The sequence below is a fragment of the Rhodnius prolixus genome, unplaced genomic scaffold (assembly GCF_049639745.1).
Source record: "Rhodnius prolixus isolate KJV_2025 unplaced genomic scaffold, Rpr scaffold_1, whole genome shotgun sequence".
NCBI classification, from domain to species: domain Eukaryota; kingdom Metazoa; phylum Arthropoda; class Insecta; order Hemiptera; family Reduviidae; genus Rhodnius; species Rhodnius prolixus.
Genome location: NW_027411581.1, coordinates 51,731,547 through 51,740,665, shown reverse-complemented (window position 1 = coordinate 51,740,665; position 9,119 = coordinate 51,731,547). Strand labels below are relative to the sequence as shown.

Genomic DNA, 9,119 nt, shown 5'->3' with positions numbered 1-9,119 from the left:
GTGCCGCTTCCACTTGAACTCGAACAGTTCAAATAGCAATCCAGTTTCGTGGGATTTTTTTTTTTTTTTTAAAGAAGTGTTCACTTTTTAAATATTATTTCTAACACTAAGATCGTGCGGTTTTCGTGTTTTTGATTTTTGATTAGCTACAACCGTATTAAGAACTCTGAATCCGAAAAAATGTGTCTGTGTTTATACGGTCAGCATAACTCGGAAATTAGCGGCAAGTTGACATTTATAATTCAATGCCACCATTGAATCTGTCAATTAGTTTTCAAACCAACAGGAAATGCCATTTACTAGCTAGAATTTTGTTTTCTTGAATTTACTTTTTGTTTTGCGACGCTTTTCTTTAAATATCTACTACACATTTAAGGCATGTGGATTGTTTGTTCAGGAAAAACATTTATCTAGGAATATAGTTTTTCTTTTTAGCTTTTGTTTTCTTTTTCAAATTTTCAATTTGTGATGAGAATACCAGAAGTTTTGGAAGTGATGTAAATAAATAAGTCCCCTTTATAAATGGAAACTTTACTTTAAGGCCCTTGCAATCTATTTTGGAACTTTATAATAACAAGAATGTGTTTGCTTACTTCAAAATAAATTAATAAGTTTTTTTAAAGCGTTTTTCCTCTTGATGCAAAAAAAAATGACAAGGACCATTTCACACCCGTTGGGAAGAGGATATCATCCGTTGGAACTGGTAACAGTGTCCTTTTAGACAAAAGCGTGTTGGCACCCTAAATGGAAAAAAATTAATCTCTTTTCAGTGCTTTGTGTTTAGTAATATAGTTGAATCAATAGAAAGGTAATGCCAAAGAAAGACTTAGTATTGGGACTGCAGCCAGAATTAAATTTATTACAAATTATGTCAAAGGGATGTTCCCTTACTCCAACCAACATCTGTGACCAGAGCTAGCAAGGAAATCAATAAATGTGAAATCTTTCTCCCCTGCTTGTTTTCTTACTCTTTGTAATTACTTTTACTAAAGTAAGAAGAAAATTTCCATTTTCAAAATTAAGTTTTTACTGAAAATATACGATATATTACAATTATTAATTATTGTCTATTAAAAGGAAGAAAGCGCTATCTCAGGTTGCTCGAATTAAAGAAAAACAAAACACCACTCAAACTGTATCTACCATGATATTCCAGACTCAAACTGGAGTAACTACCATTCCCAGCAGTCTCGATCAAATCGGGCATTAAGTTTTAGGATCTGACAATAAACTACGTCTAGTTAAGGTTAGAAGCTTAAAACAAAAATTGTTCTATGAAATTGGTCATAATCTTTTTACTTTTAGATTAATAAATCAGTCATCAGGCAAACAACTCGTTAAGTATTAAGTGAAAATGAGTACGACAAAAATTCATTTATAAAAGATACCCAAATCATTCGCTCAAAGACGAAATACAATGTAATCAGAACTTAAATTTATTAATATTAATTTTGTATTTCTATTTTAGGCCCAAAAAGACGAGTTGTTGTTTTTATTTGGACTAATTCCTCTCAAATTTGAATCCTTAATTTAATTAATGCAGTTACGAATTTTCCTCGATAATGTCAATAAAATTTTATCAGGGCAATTTAAAAGGAAAAAATATTTTTATAGGCCACTCAAAATTTTTAATTCAAAACAAATTATTTTTATTGGTTTTTATTTTTAAGGATTTAATTTAAATATAATAATTATTCATTCAAAGGAATGAATGAGTGAACTTTAACAGAACGACTATGTATGGAACGAGTGGACGAAGGACATTTTGAACAGTATTGCGCATCAACTGACTTACTGGAGAACCTTTATGTATAAAGAAAAAAAAAATATCAACTTTTTTCATTACAATGGTACTCAAAAAATTTACTCATATCCTTAAAAAATAATAAATAAATAAAGTTTATCTTGAAGAAAAAAATTCGTGCCTCCTGTGAGGTTTGAACTCACGACCCCTGGTTTACGAGACCAGTGCTCTACCACTGAGCTAAAGAGGCTACGCGGATTTCAGGAAATTGAAATTCCATTATGAGTATTTTGTCTTTTAAAACAATTTAGAAATCATTTCTATTAACTTATTTGTTTTAATTTAAATTATATTTCCTCTCGAATTTGATATTAATTAATTAAAAAATTGTATTGTATTTATTGGATGACTAAAATTCGTTCCAAATGTGATGGGAAGTATCTTATTGTTTGATTCAATATTTTTAATCCAGATACCCAACTCACTTATTTTAAATATTATGTATCATTCTAACTGCTTAACCGAAATATATCTCATTTAGTCAATCAAAGCTTTCTCAAAAAACCTAAAAATTTAAGGAAAAAATTCCATCAGATAATACCAACAAAATATTTTTAAAATTCGGACAGAAAACCTCTCACTAGCTTCCAATCTGGTGTAAGATACCCACCTAGAATGAACATATCTTTGTTCTAGTTCGAAATGGCAATTATCTTCTTATAGTTAATCATTCAAACGATTGAAAAGAAAATCAAAAAAGCTATTGGTGTTTTGCAGTTAGTAAATACTGCAAAAATTTTGCAATCAAATCGGTAACTTAATCGGTTGCTTTAAATTGTTGAAGCTATGGTAATGAAATTTTGTTAAAATACTCATCTTCACAGAAATATTTTCAGTTAAGTTTTTAAAAAATGCAGAAATTAGCTCCACGCTGAAGATACCATTTCTGTTTTATTTGTCAGAATTACCACTTATTGATTAAAACATGGGGAAAAAAGTAGCAACGCAATATCTACCTGTTCTGTTAGTGGCCAAGGCTGCCGATTAAATCTGTGGCTTAAACAAGTTGTAGTTTAGAAAAAAAGGAAGAAAAATGGTGAAACGAGAACAAACATCAAGAAATAACATTTAATTGAATAATATCCTCTTTTTTTTGTAAAGAAATTTAGCTTGAAGAAGTGCATTATTATCATCAACAATTCAATTTCATTTGAATTCGAAGTATGTCAGAAAAAGAAAGCATTTTTATCAACTGTAAAAACCTCTAAATGCTAATAACTCTGTAAATCTTAGCCCGATTTTGATAAAGTTTAGTAAGAAGAAATGGTTGGAGCTTCCTTAGGTGTCACTAAAGTGTCATTAGGCCATGTTCATGGACTGACAAGACAGAAGACACACCAATCCTGTAACGTAAAAATATTACTTGGTAAACTAGCCCTGAAGATGACCTAGTCCCTAGGTCGAAAGCTCGGCAAAATAAATGTATCACGACTGAAATGGCAATTATTTTTTCATCCTATTGAAACTATGAATCAGTCACCAAAAATAATGATCAACAGTATCCTGTGGTCTTTTCTTTTTAATCATCTATAAGTTGAAAATTAGCATTCTTGGTTTTCCCTAATTGTTTTTTTGGAATTTATTTCTAAGCTTCATTGATGTATTAAAGACATAAGAAATTAGTCGAGAAATCTTATCAAGTTCATCACCTTAAACTTTACAAAAGAAGTAACTACTAACAAGTCAATCAAGTCAATTACTTCTAACCAAGTTACCAAACTATATCAGTTTCTTTCAACTATAATGGTCGTAAAAATGCAAGGAGTATATTATTAGAAAACTGTGTTTTTATTTAAAAAAACATGAAATCCATTGCCCGATTTTTTGTGTTTCTGGTGAACGAAGGAACGTTCATCGAATTGTTTTTTTGTAATATCTTTAGTTTGGTCAGTCGTTTACCAGCTGTTATTCAAATTTGACAAGGGTATGTCAGTATAGGTTTTGGTAGTGTCTTGTTCTTCATTGTTAGTGTTTTTTGTTAGAAAGTGGCTATAACTGTCTCAGTTGGGTTATAGTATAGTTTCGTGTTGTGTGCTGATGTGTCAGACGTCCAGAGTTACGTCATGCACTCCTGAAACTTTCAGATCCTAAGAGATTTCTCGGTTGTTTATTGAGATTTTAGATCTTTATTTTGTAACCTTCTTAAAGGGAAGATTTTTTCTTACATTTTAGATAAGTTTAAATTCAATTTCCTTTTCTTTTTTTATCCAGTTTGGCATAAGATTAGTTGGTTGGTGTCTGTAAGTCGGTGATGGTTTCGTTAATGTCTGTGTTGTCTTTTATTAATGACGTTGTGTTGTAAGTAGCTAACAGGGTTAAACTAGGTTTAGGTCGGTCCATAGAGTAGAAATTGAAGAGTATAGTACTTATTGCTCCCTGAGGGAGGCTCGCGATAATTGTCTTCGAGTACTGTAAATATTATTGAAACTTACCCAGAAAGTTAGGTCTTGTAACAAGGATCGTATGATTTGAATAATGTAATTAAGAACGTAAGTCTACCTAATATTGCAAAGCAGTCCAACGTGTCAAAATGGTCAAATATATCCGCTAAATCTAGAAATATAGCTGCTGTGTACTTTCTGTTTTCTACTCTACGCACGATGTTCAGTTACTTGCTTAACATGATATTATTGATAAATGCTTTGACCTGAACCCAAATTGGTGAGGTGGTATTTGGTGTGGGTCAGTCAAGTTCAGTCAACTTGTTTGCAGATTAATATGTCCAACCGTAATTATTTAAATTAGTACATAAATATCTAAGGTTTAAATATCTAATAGTTATTGCTGATAGGAGCATTTTATGTCAGTTACACTACTCTAACGTTTTCAAGTTGTTTTAAATTTGTCTAACCCTTCCTATGTGGAAGTACTACAATCGTACTTGGATACGCCGGAAATAAATAATTTCCGGTCCTTGAAATAGTTGGTACTAATCCTTTTATGTGAACGACTTTTTTGTTTTTCGTGTTTTAGTTACGAAAACTGGAATAAATTTAAAGAATCATAGTGGGTATTTATGGGATATGCATGTAGGTAATGTTTTGGGATTGTAAAATTGAAGTTGTTAGAACGTAAGCAGGAAAAACTGAATCATAACTAGTTCATTTGTACTGGGAAATAATTGTTATTAAATTAGTAAATAAATGTTTCTAATCGTTTAACAAATAATGCGTAAATAAGTGTAAATCTTCAATAGAAAACTTTGAATATCTACAATCTCGTTACATTCATGCTTTTTGTCTGTGAGTTTTGCTCAGCTGTGTCGGTGTGTTTGGTACCGAATGACTTTAAAGAGTATCAGAGTTATGGTCAATTTGGTAATGTTTTGTTGATAACTTTTTAACATATAATAGTTGATTATATATTTCTAATCTTTCTAAGATGTCCGTAAGACTTCCTGAATGCAACAGAGTCATTGTGTTGTTGATACTGTCCAGTTGGTGACTGTGTTGATAAGAAGGTTTGCGTTTGTATGAGCGGATGTGTTATTTGTATCTTTCTTGTATTTTTCTCCCGCTTTGGTCAGCAATATGAGTGCCGTCATAGTCTGGACAAACTAGTTTGTAAATACCACTGTTGACATAAGGGTTGTTAGTTTCGATTTGTGCAACTGTTTCCCAGTTTGTGGTTGGTCTTAGACACGGATTTGAGGCCTAGTTTCTTGGAAGGGTTACATAGTTTGTATGTCTCGTTTCCAATGTTAATTAAAGTTCTTCAAATCATGGAACAAGTCCTTAGTCCTTCCACACTTTCAGATGTCCTTAACGATAATCAGGTGGTATTCTTCACTCATAGAATCGTTTCCAGCACTCGTGAAAAAATAAGATGTCACCAAAAATATCGAGAATTGAAAATATAATTAATTTGAATTCCAGAAAGGGAGTAATGACCATCTATTTTCTTAGATATTGCTCCAGATGATGTGCTTTTGAAAGATATAAATCCTCTTTCAGAAGCTGCCTAATACTATTTATTATATGTCCTGTGCCTGCAGAACTTTTGATTTTTGATGATTGATTCATTCTTTTCTTGGAGATGTGCACACTAGACCAAGTATGTAGTGAAATTTGTATCTGTGACAATACTGCATTGTAAAGTGATGGAAATGTCAAAATATATTTGTTAGTTCCTTGAGTACTGCAGTCTTCAGTTGGTTTTAAGGAAAGGAAGTGACTTTGGCTGAGCAACCAGGTGGAATGGCCTCGCAGCAACTATATACATACGGAAATTAATAAAAAATAATTAAAAAGTTAATTGGGACGGTTTATGCGTAGAGAAGCTAGAGGTGATACCCTCGGTTAAACAGTAAGCTCGCCTAGCATCGCCGTTGGGCCCCTCTCCTAACTCTACTGATTACTTCGCTCCTTATTATTTTAACCTTCCTCCAGTAGCAGCTACTATAATCGCACTCTTCTGAAACTAGTCTGAAGTTCTAAAAACTCTATAGCTTGATATTAACAATCAACCCCAAACAAACAGTATTCTTTATTTTATGATGAGTTAAAAATATGTTACATGAAAAATAACTGTTCTTCATCAAAATTCTTTAATTCATCACTTGGACGTGTTTTTCAATGTAATGATTATAAATGAAATCCAATGCCTAAAAAAATGCTAAAATAGAAACTGACTCTGATATGTTCTGAATTTCGTTATAGACAGGCAATTTACAAACGTATGGTTACAAACTTTTTTCTTAACTTGAATTGATTTAATGTATATCTTTTAATTTTATATCTTTTAGTTGACACAGTCATAAAGTTTTAGAATATTGATCTATTTTGTACTTCACACAATTAGTTTTGTTTTGTTCTATCAATAATTCAGGAAATCAGGAACTAAAGGTCCAAATTTTATTCTGCTGTAATGCAGTCAAATTTTTTAGACTAAGTGGGAATTCAGAAAGGTATTTTTTTCAAATAAATACTCGGTTGTGGTCTTTCGGACCATTCTTACGATAGTGGCCTAAAACTCTTAGAGCAACACTATCACTGCTTATTCACAATTCATTCAAAGAACTGAGAAAATATAATCTAGTCAACCAAGGAAAATGATTGATTATTTTTAAACAATATGTTTTGTATAACTGTTTATATACACTTCAATAATATTTTATTTTGTAAAGATACCTTTTGAAATTTTGTTATATAATATAAGTAATCATAAATACCCTTTATTATTTACATTCATGGATTGTTTGTTCGGAAAATTTAATATTTCTTATTAGCTAATTACGCTGGATATCCTATACGTTTTTATTGTTCAAAATATCAGAATATTATTAATAAGTTTGTGAATAATGGTATAATCTTTGATATTTTCCTTGTGTTGAAGTGACACTTCTAGCCGACAGACTGCACTACGCACAAATGCAATAAGCCAGTTGTACTTCCAACATTAATTTGGCGTTATTTTTTAAGTTTTATTTATTACTTTCCAATATTATGATTTCATTGAGTTGGTTAGACAGTTTATTGGCGAATGGATCCATTTTAATGCATTGCCAGTATCCAGTAAGTTTTCTCTCTTTACTGATATCACTGGACAGTTAACTGTAAGTAGCTTTTAAGAATAGAAAAAAGTCAGCCTGCAGAACTCGAATCCGTCGTGATCTATGCGATTCTGATTTCTATTACAGTGAGCTAATCGCTAATCAAGTACCTTCGGCTTTGGCTGTATATTTATATGTGTTGTGCCAGGCAGAAATCGCCTCTGATGTGTGAGATTATGTTAAATATACAGTAAGTTGAAAGAGCAGATGCTTCAGTTATTATTACTACTTTAACAGACGGAAGATGTACCTTGAAACCTAGCATCTCACCAATTATTCTGTAGAAACTTTCTCCCCTTATAGTTGAACCGCCTAAACATCTATTTCATCTGTATTTTGTGCTCTTCTTTAGGGAACGTTAGCTGACCTCAGGATGGTGGTAATAAATAGCCTGCTGGAATATTTTAAGTTTACTGCTAGAACTGCGCTTTATCATGTAAGCGTTAATTCATCGCCACTCTTGATTATTCCTCTTTTTTACAAAGCACAGTTTCTTTGTCAGTAACGCTCCTTTAATAGCGCATTTTTCTGCTGCCTTATAGTTTATAAACTCTACGATATACTGTATAGTTCCTATTCACCCTTTAGTTTATTGCTGCTTCACATTATTGTTTTCTTAACTTCTGTTTTAATTACGTATTAAACAAATCAAGACGCCTGCTTATTTGAGGCTTATGAGTGACTAACAACCAGCGAGAATGGCTATTCGTGCTGTAAGAGGTGAAATTTGACAGTCCCTTTCACTGTTATTCTATTGATGGTTCACCTTTAAGGTTTCTTTAATTCTATGGAGAAAAATTTCGGGCTTTTTATCTCTTATCAGTTGTTCTGGAATCCCATATTGCCTGAAGAATTCCATTTTAGCGCCTTAAAAATAATAACAAGCTAGTTGATGGTTAAATACTTTATTTTGACTTCTGGCCAAATTTCTGTTACTACCTGCCTAAAACAACTAGGAAAAGAGCACCTAAAAGTGGTTTAGAAGACAACATTACCCACTACCAAGATAACCTGTGATCTTCCACGGTTGTGTTGCATCTTCTTGTAGGTGTTTTAAAGCAAACTATATGACCTGCAATTTCGCACCATGAACTTATTATCTATATCACACAATGTAAATTCTAGCCCATATCTTCATTCTTCTCTCTCTTGTAGGACTCGCATGAAGTTCATCCAGCACTGAAACTTTGATGATTTTTGGCACGATTATTCTTTTTCCCAAAATTAACAGGCCAATTTCTATTGTAATTGCGTTTTTCCTAGCCGTGTAAGGGGTGACATAATTAGAGCTTCAGTAAGCCTTCATCCTTAATAGTTTCTTTTTTAAACGTTTGAAAACAGGATCGTTACAGAATACGGTACTTCTGCGGATACTAAGGCGGTTGCTGTTATTAAAACAGTTACTGTGTAACTCTTTCTTCCAATTTGTTAATTTCTAAATAGGATGGTATGAACTAATTAGAAAATAAAGGACAATACAATCTAATTCTTTAAAAGCCCCTAATAATGTTCAGATATAAGTTACTTGAAAAAATCATTTTTGAAAATGTGTAGAACCGGAATGTTACTTTTAAGTAACATTTTAATTTACTTAATTAACATTAAGTAACATTAATTTTACTTTATTTTATTTTATTTTATTTTATTTTTTTGTGAAATTCAACTTGGAGGTTTTGCGGTATCAGTGAACCTCTCCTCTCTAAATTAATACCTAAAGCGAACTACTTCGTCTTATAGTAAAGTTTTAGTTCAAACAACTTGTGG

The 9,119-nt window shown here is 31.9% G+C and overlaps 1 non-coding gene across 1 annotated transcript; it reads right to left on the bottom strand.

Annotated features, from left to right (window-relative positions):
• Positions 1 to 1,922: 1,922 nt before the first annotated feature.
• Positions 1,923 to 1,994, bottom strand: TRNAT-CGU (transfer RNA threonine (anticodon CGU)). Its single transcript has one exon. It is a non-coding gene; the product is annotated as a tRNA-Thr (tRNA).
• Positions 1,995 to 9,119: the final 7,125 nt, after the last annotated feature.